This window comes from Rattus norvegicus (assembly GCF_036323735.1).
Source record: "Rattus norvegicus strain BN/NHsdMcwi chromosome Y unlocalized genomic scaffold, GRCr8 chrY_unlocalized_18, whole genome shotgun sequence".
Classification (NCBI taxonomy): domain Eukaryota; kingdom Metazoa; phylum Chordata; class Mammalia; order Rodentia; family Muridae; genus Rattus; species Rattus norvegicus.
In genome coordinates, this window is record NW_026947376.1 from 17222 (window position 1) to 30388 (window position 13167).

The following is a 13167-nucleotide window of genomic DNA, read 5'->3' on the forward strand; positions in this document are numbered from 1 at the left end:
ATACCTTCCCCTGATTCTCATGTCACAGTCAGGATTTCTACATATATACATGGTACATTAAGACCTTCCTCTTCAGAGAAGGATGGCTTAGGACCTACTGCATCTGAACAGCATGCTTTACAACTATCCCCAGCTACCCACATGGATTTATTTCACAAATCCACTCAGGGGATATATAGTTGACATTCTCCCTCTACCAAAATGGACCACAGGCATCCAGTTTATAGAAACAAAATGTTAAGATTTGATCCTTCTGATGTAGTCTTGAGAAAATTCTCCTCTAAGAAGGACAGTTTCAAACTTACCCCTTCTCCCAAAAGGGATCTTGTGCCATCTTCACCTGCCAAAGAGACACCAAAAGCTACAATTACCTCACGAGAGTCTCCCACCTTCTCCATCTGTCCAAAGGTCTTTGGATTTTCCAAAAATGAAGAAGGTATTGTGGAAAGTTGCCAATCCTTACAGGGGCATGCTGGACATTCCATATTGTCCCAGATGCTCAAGTAACTCCTCCTTCTATCAAAAAGGCAGGTTCACCATCTGTCCTAGGGTTTCAGGGAATTTCTTCACCCCACTCTAGGGCTCCAGAAAGTGTTCTCCATGCTCAAAGTGATTTGTCATTGTGAAAATTAGACTTTAAAAACACCCTATTTTTGTTTTATATTTCCAAAGGTCTGAGGGATAGTCCACATCGGAAAAACATCATTTAGACCTTGTGCCATTAGCCAAAGTATATCAGAAAATTTCCATATCTTCCAAAGCATCTAAAAATCAATCTGGCTCTAGCACTCTTCCAGGCAAATATTTACCATCAGCAATACAAACCTCAGGACAATCGAAATCTAAAAAGGGGTATCTAGAAAATTTACCGTCTGACCAAAGCTATTTAGGAGGTTCAGCAACTTCTCCAAGAGGTCGGTGAATCTAGAGAACAAAAGAACTAAAGCCATCTTCCCAGGGTATTTTCCCAAGACCCACACATTTCTTCTTTTATTTTATGCCAAGACAGATGTCCAGCTTCCTTCTCCCCATCTCTGATCTCTTCATCCTATATGTGCTCCCTCTAAAATACCTCTTTACTCTGAATTAGAGGCCAATTATTAAACCATAGTTACGCAGAGGGAATATCTGAGAGGCAGTTGCTGTCAAACAACACTTGTGATGTCACAGAAGAAGCTAGGGCTCTCCAGGATACAAGAGATTTTTCATGGAGGGCCTAATGGTGAGGTCACTGAGAACTGCCATAGTCCAACTGCTGAACAGATTTCCTTATTTTGACCAGATTCAAGGGTGCCCTTTCCAGGATGTCTCCTGTGACACTGTGGAAAACTTGACGTACTCCATCACTCTAAAGCTAGAGACTTCTCTCTGCTTCATTACTGGTTAAATGCTCTGAATGGAGAAAGTTAATCAGGGGCTTGGCATGGGTAGAAAAGATCTAGGAACACGGAGATAAGGAGACTCTTCTGAAAATTAATGTTATTCCCAGGTCCAATTCTATGACATAAAGTGCAATTCCCTAGGTTTTCTCTGTTTCCCAGGTGCCAGTATTTTCCCTATAGACCTTTAATTGAGTGAATATTGTGCTACATTTTCTGATTATACATTCATTCACATGGGACAATTTATATTTTCCTGCATGTGTACTAAAAAATTTCATTTTTCCAATTACATTTTTTTGCAATGAATATGGCTACAAACGGGGCCCAGCTATAGAGCGAATATAACAGTGTAAATATTGTGTACCTCCTTCAAATGATAAACTCCCAAAACCTCATTTTATCCATTAGGTAGCAGACATCAGTTAAGCAAAGGACAACATGGAGTACAGAATATGGTTCTGTGGTTCTATTAGATATCAGTTCTCTAATATCGACCTTCCTGTGGTCCCATGGCAAGACAGGTCCACAGGGTTTTGGATGTTTGACCATGATTCATTCTTCAGGCTAACCATCAGTTTTTGGGTGATGGGCGACAAGAAGAGTGGCTTGAGGTTCAGTGAAACCTCAACTTCAATAGGTTGTAAGAACACGAGGGAGTCTATTTGGCATTGTCATTTGTGGATCCTGGATTCTTGACCTAATTACGCAGAATCCATGTAAATATTTCATCAAATCTCATAATAGTAGGAGCCACCAAATAAATATATATATATATATGTATATATATATATAGATAGATAGATATAGATATAGATATAGATACATTGATTGATATATTGATAAACCAGTCACTAGATAGGATTGTTGAAGCTAAGAAGAGCATGCTGCCAGGAACTTGATATAGATCTTTCATGAGAGACACAACTAGAGCATGTCAAATACAGAAGTGAATGCTAGTGGCAAACAAGAGAACTCAAAATCGACCTCTTTTTTATGGATGTTGAGAAATGATTACTCGAGCTGAATGGGCTTTCAACCCCACAACAACAACAATTTCAACTAACCAGAGATTTCTGGTGCTAAACCAATATTCAGAGACTGTGTCTGGACAGACCTATGGTTCCAACTGCATAGGTAGCAGAGGATGGACTTGTTGGGCCCCAATGGAAGGAGAAGCCCTTGGTCCTCCCTAGGTTTGCCTCCCCGTTCAATGGAATGTCGTGGTACAGTAAGGGGGGCTATAGAATAAGGTTAGTGGGACTGTTTAGGGATCTCATGGACAGGAAACTGGAAAAGGAAATAATATTTAAAATGTAAATATAAAAATATCCAATTAGAAAAAGCAATAAAAATTGCTAAAAAATAAAAAAAGAGAGAAAAAAAAAGTTAACTGCCAGCTAATCGCACCTATTCACGCAGAAATCTAAAGGGTAACTGTCAGGGAATGGTAGTCAGAGTAGTACTTGTGGAAAGACTGAGATGATGAAGTCTCAAATAGATGCTCTGCCCTCTCCCAGATGTCAGGGACTGACACAAACTGCACTGTAGGAATACAAAGCAAGGAGGGGTTTACTCCGAGCTGAGGACACAGTACTTTTCTTTTCCTTCTTCCTTGGGACCTTTCCCTTCTGTTAAAAATATAAAAGCCATGAGCTCTCAGGAAACAACTGGGCCCTTTCCAACACCTGGCTTTTGGAATAACAAAATTAATGATATAAACTCTCTGACTACAAGGAACCATAACAAGCAAGGAAGTCCAGATGCTTCTGAGAGGCCCTCAGCTCCTGATTCCCATATGTTGAAGGCTCAGATAAAGGCTATCTCTTCAGCAAACCCACTCAACCCCTAACCAGGTCTCACTGAGCTTTCCAATGGACCAAGTATTTCTTTCTTTTTTATACAAATAGAGAAGGCCAGCTTCTTTCTCCCCAACACTCTTCTCTTTACCCTCTTTCTTCTCATTCCCAAATGGCTGTTTACTCTAAATTAGAGACAATTAGTAAACCTTAGAGGTACTGAAGGATTATCTGAAAGGCAGTTGCAGTCAGAAAAACACTTGTGACATCACAGAAGAAGCTAGGACTCTCCAGGATACAAGAGATTTTTCAGGATGGGCCTAATGATGATGTCACTGAGAGCTGCTATGGCCTACCTGATAAACAGCTTTCCCTACATTGACCAGATTCAAGAGTGCCTTTTCCAGGAGTGTCTCTTGTGACACAGTGGAAGCCTTTATGTACTCCATCTCTCTAAAGCTAGAGTCATCTCTTTGCTTCATTAGTTGCTAGATGTTCTGAATGGAGAAAGTTAGTCAGGATCTTGGCATGGGTTGAAAAGGTTTAGGAACATGGATTGTAGGAGATTCTTCTGGATAATTATATTCCCAGGTTCATTCTTGTCACATACACTTCAATTTCCTATGTTTTTGCTGTTTTTCAAAGACAAGTATTTTTCTTACAGATCTTCAATTGATGAAATATTGTATTAATTTTTTTCCTACATTCCTTGAGAGGGGATATTATATATATATATTCCTGAATATGTATTAAAAATTGTTTTCCAATTCAATTTTTTGCAATGATTTTGGCAAATAATGGGACCGGGTACACAGTGAGTATGACAGTGTAAATTTTGTGTACGTACGTCAAATAATAAACTCCCAAATCCTTATTTTTTTCAAAAATTTTCAGACATCAGTAAAGCAGAGGACCACATTGAGTATCGAATTTTTTTCTCTAGATTTTTGATATCAGTAGTACAGTATCACCTTCCAGTGTCCCAGGGACAGATTTCAGGGTTTTGGATGCTTTACCATGATTCTTTCTTCAGGCCAAACAAAAGATTCAGGAGAATGGGCAGGGAGAGGAATTACTGAAGTCCAGGGAACCCTGAACTTCAGTAGGTTCATAAGAACAGGAGGGAGTCTATTTGGCATTTTAATTTGAAGATTCTACATTCTTGACCTAGTTGCACAGAATCCATGTTTAAATTCCACCTTACTTCATCACTGCAGGAACCATCAACGTGTGTGTGTGTGTGTGTGTGTGTGTGTGTGTGTGTGTGTGTGTGTATGCCACCAAAAATAGATAAGATTGATGAAGCTAAGAAGTTCATTCTGCCAGGAACCAGATATATATCTTTCCTTAGAGACATGCACATTAAATGCGAAAGTGGGTGCTAGTGGCAAACCAGTGAACTTAAAATGGATGTCTTGTTGGTAGATTTTGAGAAAGTATTACAAGAGGTGAAGGGGCTTTAACCGCATATGAACAACAATGCAAATAAGTCAGTGCTCTCTGGTACTAAACCAATATTCAATGTAGGTACACAGACAAAACTATGGCTGGTTATGTCCTTCTTAAGCATCAATGGAAGGACAACCCATTTGTTCTACCTGTGTTAGACTCACAGTTCAATGGAACATAAAGGGCCAGTAAGTGGCATAATAGAACAAGAGCAGGAGTCTGGTTAAGGATCTTATGGGGAGGAAATTGGAAAAGGAAATAACATTTGAATATAAATATAGAAATATCCAATTAATAATAAGGAATAAAGTATGGTAAAAATAAAAAAAATGAAAGAAATTAAAGAGCAAGACCAACTATTCACACCTATTGACTCAGAAATCTAAAAAGTAAGAGTAATACTAGTGAAAAGATGGAGACGATGAAGTGTCTACTAGGATCACTTCTCTATCAAAGAGAAAAGGGTCAGACACAAACTTCACTAAATGAATCCAAATCATGGAGCTTACTCTGAGCTGCGGACAAAAGACCTGTCTTTCCTTTTTCCTTAGAAACTTTTTCTTCTGTGAAAAAAAATAATAAGAGTCAGGAGCTTTCAGGTAAACAACTATGCCCTTTCTAACTCTTGGATTTTGTAAGAAATTAATGATATAAGCTCTCTGAAGTCCAGGACCCATAACAAGCAGGGAAATCCAGATGCTTCTGAGAGGCTCCCAACTCCTGATACCCATATGTAGAAGGGTCACATCAAGGCTATCTCTTCAGAGAATTCATTCAAAACCAACGCAGGACTCACCAAGCTTTCCCATAGCTAATGTATATCTTCCATTTTTTTTTATACAAAGACAGAAGGTCAGCTTCCTTCCGCCCATCTCTGATATCTTCTTCCTCTTTGTTCTCCCTCCCAAATGACTGTTTACTCTGAATTAGGAGCCAATTAGTAAACCCTAGAGGTATTGAAGGAATATCTGCGATTCAATTGCAGTCAGAAAAACACTCGTGATGTCACCGAAGAAGCTAGGTAAATGCAGGATACAAGAGATTTTTCAGGGAGGGCCTAATGATGTTGTCACTGAGAGCTGCCATGGCCTACCTACTGAAATCCTTTATTTACATTGAGCAGATTCGAGGGTGCACTTCACAGGAGACTCTTCTGTGACACAGTAGAAACCTTTACATACTACATCTCTCTAAAGCTAGAGAATTCTCTTTGCTTCATTATTGTTTACATGCTCTGAATGGACAAAGTTAGTCAGGGTCTTGGTATGGGTAGAAAAGGTTTAGGAACATGGAGTGGAGGAGATTCTTCTGGATAATAATTTTATTCCCATGTCCATTCCTGTGATGTACAGTTCAATTCCTAGTTTTTCTCTGTTTACCAAGGACACGTATTTTCCATCAAGACCTTTAATTGAATGAATATTGTATTACATTTTTTTATTGTACATTCCTTGATAGGGGACTTTTAATATTCCTGAATATGTAATCAATACTTATGTTTTCCTTTTCAATTTTTTTGCAATGATTTTGGCAACAAAGATGGCACAGCTATAGAATGAATATAACAGTGTAAATACTCTGTACCTTTTTCAAATGATAAACTCCCAAATCCTTATTGCCAAAAAAATTACGAGACATCAGTAAAGCAAAGGACAACATGGACAATAGAATGAGGTTCTGTAGTCCTATTAGATGTCAGTTCTCTAATAACTACCATGCTGTTTTCCCAGTGACACTCTGGAGGGTTTTAGATATTTTATCATGCTTCTTTCTTCAGACAAAACATGAGATTCATTTGGATGGGAAGGGAGAGGAATGGCTTCAGGTCCAGGGACACCTCAACATTACTAATTTCATAAGAAAAGGAGAGATTCTATTTGACATTGTCATTTGTGGATTCTTTATAATTGAGCTTGCTACAAAGAATCAATGTAAATATCATACCTAATCTCATGTGTGTAGGAGCCACCAAATATATATGTAAATATATGAATATTATCCATTATATTATGATATATATATATATGTGTGTGTGTGTGTGTGTGTGTGTGTGTGTGTGTGTGTGTGTGTGTGTGTGTTTGTCCAGCCACCAAAACTAGATAAGACTGTTGAATCTTAGAAGGCATGCTACCAGGAACAGGATGCAGATGTTTCCTGAGAGACACAGCTCAAGGACATCCAATTCAGAAGTGAAAGCTCGTGTCAAACCAGTGAACTGAGAACGGACCTCTTGTTGTTAGATTTTGAGAAACGATTACAAGAGCTGAAAGGGCGTCAACACCATAAGAACAAGAATGCCCAAAAAACAGAAATTTCATTTTCAACCAATATTAAAAGAATGTATATGGACCGACCTAGTGCTCCAACTGTGGAGGAGTATGGCCTTTTTGGTCACCAAAGGAAGGAGAACTCCTTTGGTTTAATGCCTAGGTTTAACTCCCAGTTCATGGGAATATCAAGGGGCAGTAAGGGTGGTTATAGAGGAATTGGATGGGGACCGCTTATAGATCTTATGGACAGGAAACTGGAAAAGGACATAACATTTGTAATGAAAATATAGAAATATCCAATTAAAGAAGCAAATAACTTGTTAATTTAGAGAAAATGATAGAAGTTATAAAAAAGAGAACTGCCTGCTAATCATCCTTATTGACTCAGAAACATAAAGAGTCATGGACAATGCATGGTAGTCAGAGTAATACTAGTTGAAAGATTGAGATGATGAAGTCTCAACTAGAAGCACTTCTCTCTCCAAGATGTCAGTGTCAGAAACAATGTTCACACTAATTTCTTCATCCCTCACATAACTGTAGCCTTTTATTTTTGATGTTGAAAAATAAATTGAGGCTTGGATTTGAGAAGCATCATTGATCATAGTATTCTGCTAATGCAGTTTATCCAAGATTCTTAAATACACAACTGCCATAAAATCCCAGAACACACAATTTACTTATTACAAAGCAAAATTAGCACTTCAAAGAGTATTTCAAGGCTGTGCCATTTTGGTAACTAGAACTGCTAGGTACTAAGTGGGAGTATTTATTTAATTTAGTGTTTAAAAGTATTCTTCTTTTATGTGTGTGTTTGCCCGAATGTATGTAAGTTTACCTTGTGTGTACCTAGTCCCTTCAGAAGTGAGGAGAAGAAAATGAGTCCCAGGCATTGGAATTGCAGATGGCTGTGAGCTGTCATGGGGTACTGGGAACTGAGCAAGTTCCTCTCCAAGATCAACAGGTTTCCTTAGGTACTGAGCCATTCCTCCAATCCTATTTTAACTTTAAACAAGTGTATTCATTAAACTAGAAGGTTAACAAAAACTTACAATCAGTCCCCTTGTACTGCTCTCTTTTTGCACTCCCTATAGACAAACATTTGTAATTATCCATCCCATTTGCCTCCATAATTGTAAATGTTTTGATTAGTCAGTTTTAAACATTATCAATGAGCTGACAATTAGCTTTTAAATAAAAAAAAAATATGCCAGCAAAAATCAGCAAAAGGTTTCCATAGGGCATCTCCTCAGTCTTCATTCTGAATTCTTCAGATTAGTTCCTACCCCCTGCCCTAACTCCTCTTCTTGCCACACAGTGTATCCTCTTCTATTTTCATGTCACATGTGGTGATCACTACCATCCCCTCCTGCCTTAATAGCTCTTTTTAACCCTTTCATGGTCCCCTTTCTAGTTTCATTTCACACACACCCAACCTAGGTTCCTCATTGAGAGGAGGCAGGCAGAATTTGTATGACACTGTAACAGGATTTCAGAATGAAGGTAAACTGGACTGCACAATGGCTTCTTCACTTTTTTCTTATAAATTTACGATTATATTTCAAGAAAGTATAACTTTATTTTCTAGAGCATTAAAATATAAAATAATAAGGGTTTGGGGATTTAGGTATGCGGTAGAGTGCTTGCCTACCAAGTGAAAGTCCCTGGGTTCAGTCCTCAGCTCCAAAAAATAAGAAAAAAAGAAAAAAAAAACAAAATATATAATAATAAAGAAACTGACTGACAGAATCTATTTGCCAATATCACTGTATGGAATTCTACAAATGAGAAGTGTATGACAGGAAACAAACTAGCATTGATACAGAGCCACTGAACTTACACAGTGAGCACAGGAAACAAATGTGTCCAAGTGTTTACTAAACACAACAACAGTCATAAAAAATCCATGTGTGGTGATAATGAAGCAGCTTTACCTGTCCCTGCTTTCTTTCTTTCTTTAAAACGGTACTAGGGACTGAAATCTGCATCCTGTGCCTGCTTGTGCCTGCATGCTGACACCTGGCCCTGCCCCTTGTTTCCCTTTAGTTGAGAATTATAAAAAAGTATGTTCAATGCTCAGTGATGTTTCCTAAATTCTCATGTGAGGATGACTGCTTCCCTGCAAGGGCTCACCCGAGGCCCTGATGCACACAGCATTTGCTTACGCATGCTGCTCCAGTCTTCACAGGCAACTTTCTCTGCCCAGGACCCCACAATCACATTCTTTTCAAAACACAAATTTGACATAATGATGACATTTTGATATAGGTCAATACATTAACTCAGGCTTAGAAAGATGGTTCAGCAGTTAAAAACACTCTCAAGATGTCCTGAGATCAAATCCCAGCAACCACATGGTGGCTCACAACCATCTGTTATGGAATCTGATGCCCTCTTCTGTTGTGTCTGAAGACAGCTACAGGGTAGTCATATGCATGACATAATATATAAATCCTTAAAAATTGTTAACTCAATCTCTACGCTATCCACAGCAGAACATTAGGCCAATAAAATTATCAAGAGTTAATGAAGTCTAACACTCTTACTTTGATAATCTTCTGCAGACTTCGCTGTCTGAATGGCCTAGTTGGTGTACAGCTGCGATTGGATAAGGACAGCTAGATTCCCAGTTCATGGCTCAATGTTTTCAATATCTAATCACATTTACCTTTACTAAATCATCTGTTTAAGGATTCTTGTTCTTTTAATTTAAAATTCAGCATCTCTTAGCCCTGTAACTCTAATATGCCAGTAAAATCATAAATAATATAATATAATATAAAATATATTATATACAATATATGACATATATATTTTTTCTCCCACTTTTATTGGGTTGGCACTCAATTCTAACAAATGTCCCACTGGCTCTACTACACAAAAAAGAAACAGATACGGTGTTTTGTGGACTATATTGGTATCTGGGATAATTGTTTTGTAATCATATTAGTTAACTAGACCTGTGTCAGTACTGCTGTATGACCTATCTAAAGATATATCTAAGATAAGTGTAAATGTTCCACACATGCTTTTTGGGGGTATAAAATTTCTTGACAGAGGAAATTGTTATCTCCTGCATTCTTATCAAAGAAACCCCAGTCCATCTTGAGATCCCAGATGAGGATATAGCAGGAGCTGATGATGCAAAGGATGACCACAGGTAAAAGAACACCATGGTGTCAGAGTGACTTTGTTCTGGAGAAAGAGGAGAGAAGAGGAAAAGGAAAGAAAAGGTTACTAGATTGAATTACAGTTCCTTAGTGAAGGTAGATTCTTCATAACACCATAAAGAAATCAAACTGTTAAAACAAACATCCTTAAAAGAATCATTGTCAAACAATGGTTAATAACAAATATGACTTCTCTGATGTGCCTCAACAATCATTGAGCTACCCGTATACAAAATTATACAAATGTTTACTAGGGGTCTGTAGCATTTCAGTGTACTCTTTTGATGTCTAAACATGAAATTTAAACTTCTACCACTAGGTGACAGCTTAGGTTAAAAGATGGGGAGAAAAACAGTGCAGAAACCACAGGAAGAGCCTGCACCACTTTCTCTCCATGAGCATCTGGGGTGTTTTTAACTTTAGAGTATCCTTCACACACTGGATCATCAATGCTTACCCTTCAGGAGCACAGAGGACTCCAGAGAAAATGCTGAGAACACAACAGAGGTTATGATGAGTCACTTACTTGCCCTTTATGTTTATGGAGCTGAGCTTCCCGCAAGCTACAGAGATACATGACATTCCCTCCACGCCTCCCCCAACTGAGGCATCACCCATTCAAAGGCTAATCTGTCTTTATGCTGGAAACTTTTGGCTTTATTCTGAGAACACAATAAAGCACATCAAATTCAAATCAGAATAAAAACAATTTGTAAACATAGTCATACATTTTAAACTTTTTGGTTTTGAGTGCCATTTGCTTTCGGAAATCTTCCTCTGGTTATTTCATTTGTCCCCTTGATGTTCTCCAGTTTCAAGATATGGCTAGATAACCGATAAACTGGTTCTGAATTAGGTTTTAGGTATGAAAGTGTGTTATGTTTAAAAAAATTGTTGTTTATATCTAGGGTTTATAAAACATAAGACAACACACAAGATAGTTTGTAACCACTTGAAATAACATTGGAAAAGACATAGGTTTTGATTTCTGAATGCCTTTTTGAACCTTAGGGTCATTATTTTATTCAAATAAATGCTCAGACATTTACTGACACAAGAATTGCACAGTCAGAAAGAGCTGATACCTTGCAGGCCTAGAACAACTGGAGTCAGTAGGTCTTATCTCATAAGATACATAACTGTTTGCTGACACAGTCATTATTAAACGGTAAGGCATATAAACTTACAGCTAGGTATATGTTAAAATAATAGACACTCAAATGTATCACTTCTTCCTGGTGTAAACTCTTTTTCTCTACACTTCGAAAGGTTGCATATATTCTATCTGGATGATAGAAACACTGTGCATTGTTGGTCTACTGTACATCTTCTTTCAACTCCACATGCAACAGTAAGTGGCATAAAACTGGGTCTGATGGGAAAATTTATATCATGGAAATCAAGAAACACTATAACAGAGTGTTCCCAATCTGTACTCCCACCTCAGAGCTGGTTTATTAAATAAATATACACCAGCATATGACTTACTTAGCTTCCTTTAGACAGTTAGTATGAGGTAAAGGCAAGTGATCCTAATTGGATCTATCAAAAAAAGAAGAAAATAGAGGAAGAGAAGTAAGAAGAAAAAAGGATGAAGAGGAGGAGGAAGAAAAGAAAGAACAGAACAGAACAGAAAGGCTCTGTTTGGATAGGAAACAATCTCCAGGTTTAATTCGCTGTGGTTATTTGAATAGGTTTGGCCAAACAGACTGAAGGCTGGGTCCAAAGAGAGTGGCATTATTAAGAGGTGTGGCCTTGTAGGAAGAGACAGCTTTTAGTTCTAATATGTTCATGCTAGGCCCAATGTAATATACAGTTTCCTTATGTTCCCTTTGGATCAAGATGTAGAACTCTAAGTTCCTTCTCAGCATCAGTCTGCCTGTTCTTTGTCATGCTTCACACCATGAAAATGGATTAAACTTCTGAAACTTGTAAGACAGCTATAATTAAATGTTTTCCTTTATAAGAATTGCTGTGATGATATTGTCTATTCACAGCAATAAAGTAGTGAGAAAGTCATAAGAATTTTCTTCATAAGCATATTGGTCTAAATATTTATATTAGAACACTGAATTTGAATTCTACGTATCTAACAAAAAACTTGTTATCTAGTTATATTTGGATTTCTTCAGAGGTCAGCTAAGTAGTAGGACTTATCAGCTTCACGGGTAATTAAAACACACTTACAACTTATCTACCAATGTTTACAAAAATAAAGCAAATTCATGAATGGAATGAAATCCAGTCTTCAATATTTAAAAAAATAAGATGAACAGAGAGATTAAAAGACAAGATATTTGATGATAAATTAGCAACATTCAAAATGAAATGTTTATAAGCCATGTAATCTACAAATTTTATTTCATTTTAATAATAGTAATAATAATAATAATAATAATAATAATAGTAATAGTAATAAATTAACTAGCTTGCTAGAAAGTGAGGACTTGCACATAATAAAAGACATATATCCAGTAAGTCATATGCTGGTGTTTGTCAAGTGAGCATAAGTAGTATCAAGTCTTATTACTTTATTAGTTAGTGAAGAAATAAATATAAATTAATGTCAGAGGAAAGTATTAATACTGAAACAAAACAGAGTATACTAATCTCCCTGCATTTCTACATTTTTGGCTTGTCTTTATAATACAATTGTTAAGATGGTGTGAGCAGCTTCCTATTTCTAAGCCCATTTATTCTATGAAACTTGTAGGAGAAACACATTTAGTTGTACTGGCTTTTAAATATCTTCACAGACTATTCCAGAGTAGGTTATATTTTACGTCAGATATCAATGATGCACCCATGCTACATTTGGGTCTCATTTTTTTATCTTCCCTATTTCCCTAATAAAGAATATTCCGCCTTTAAGTCCTCCTCCTTCTTTGGTATTGAGAGGATGTCCTGGAAGGATGCTACCACAACTTTAGTCCAGCAATTACACCGTAATCTCTCTTGGCTTACCCTGCTAGTCCACTTTAGTAATAATAAGGATCACAGAAAATCAAGTCATTGCTATTCTGCCAGAGGAGTCTCTCTCTTACTCATCTGCCATATTTGAAACAGAATATATGGAACAAATTTATAGAACTGACATCTA

At 37.3% G+C, this 13167-nt stretch overlaps 1 long non-coding RNA gene across 2 annotated transcripts in view; it reads right to left on the reverse strand.

Annotated features, from left to right (window-relative positions):
* Positions 1-9486: 9486 nt before the first annotated feature.
* LOC134484608 (uncharacterized) overlaps positions 9487-13167 on the reverse strand; it is a 103115-nt gene continuing 99434 nt past the window's right edge. For both annotated transcript variants that reach the window (XR_010062111.1, XR_010062112.1), the window contains one exon: positions 9487-10092. This is a non-coding gene — a long non-coding RNA (uncharacterized LOC134484608). The remainder of the gene's footprint in view (positions 10093-13167) is intronic.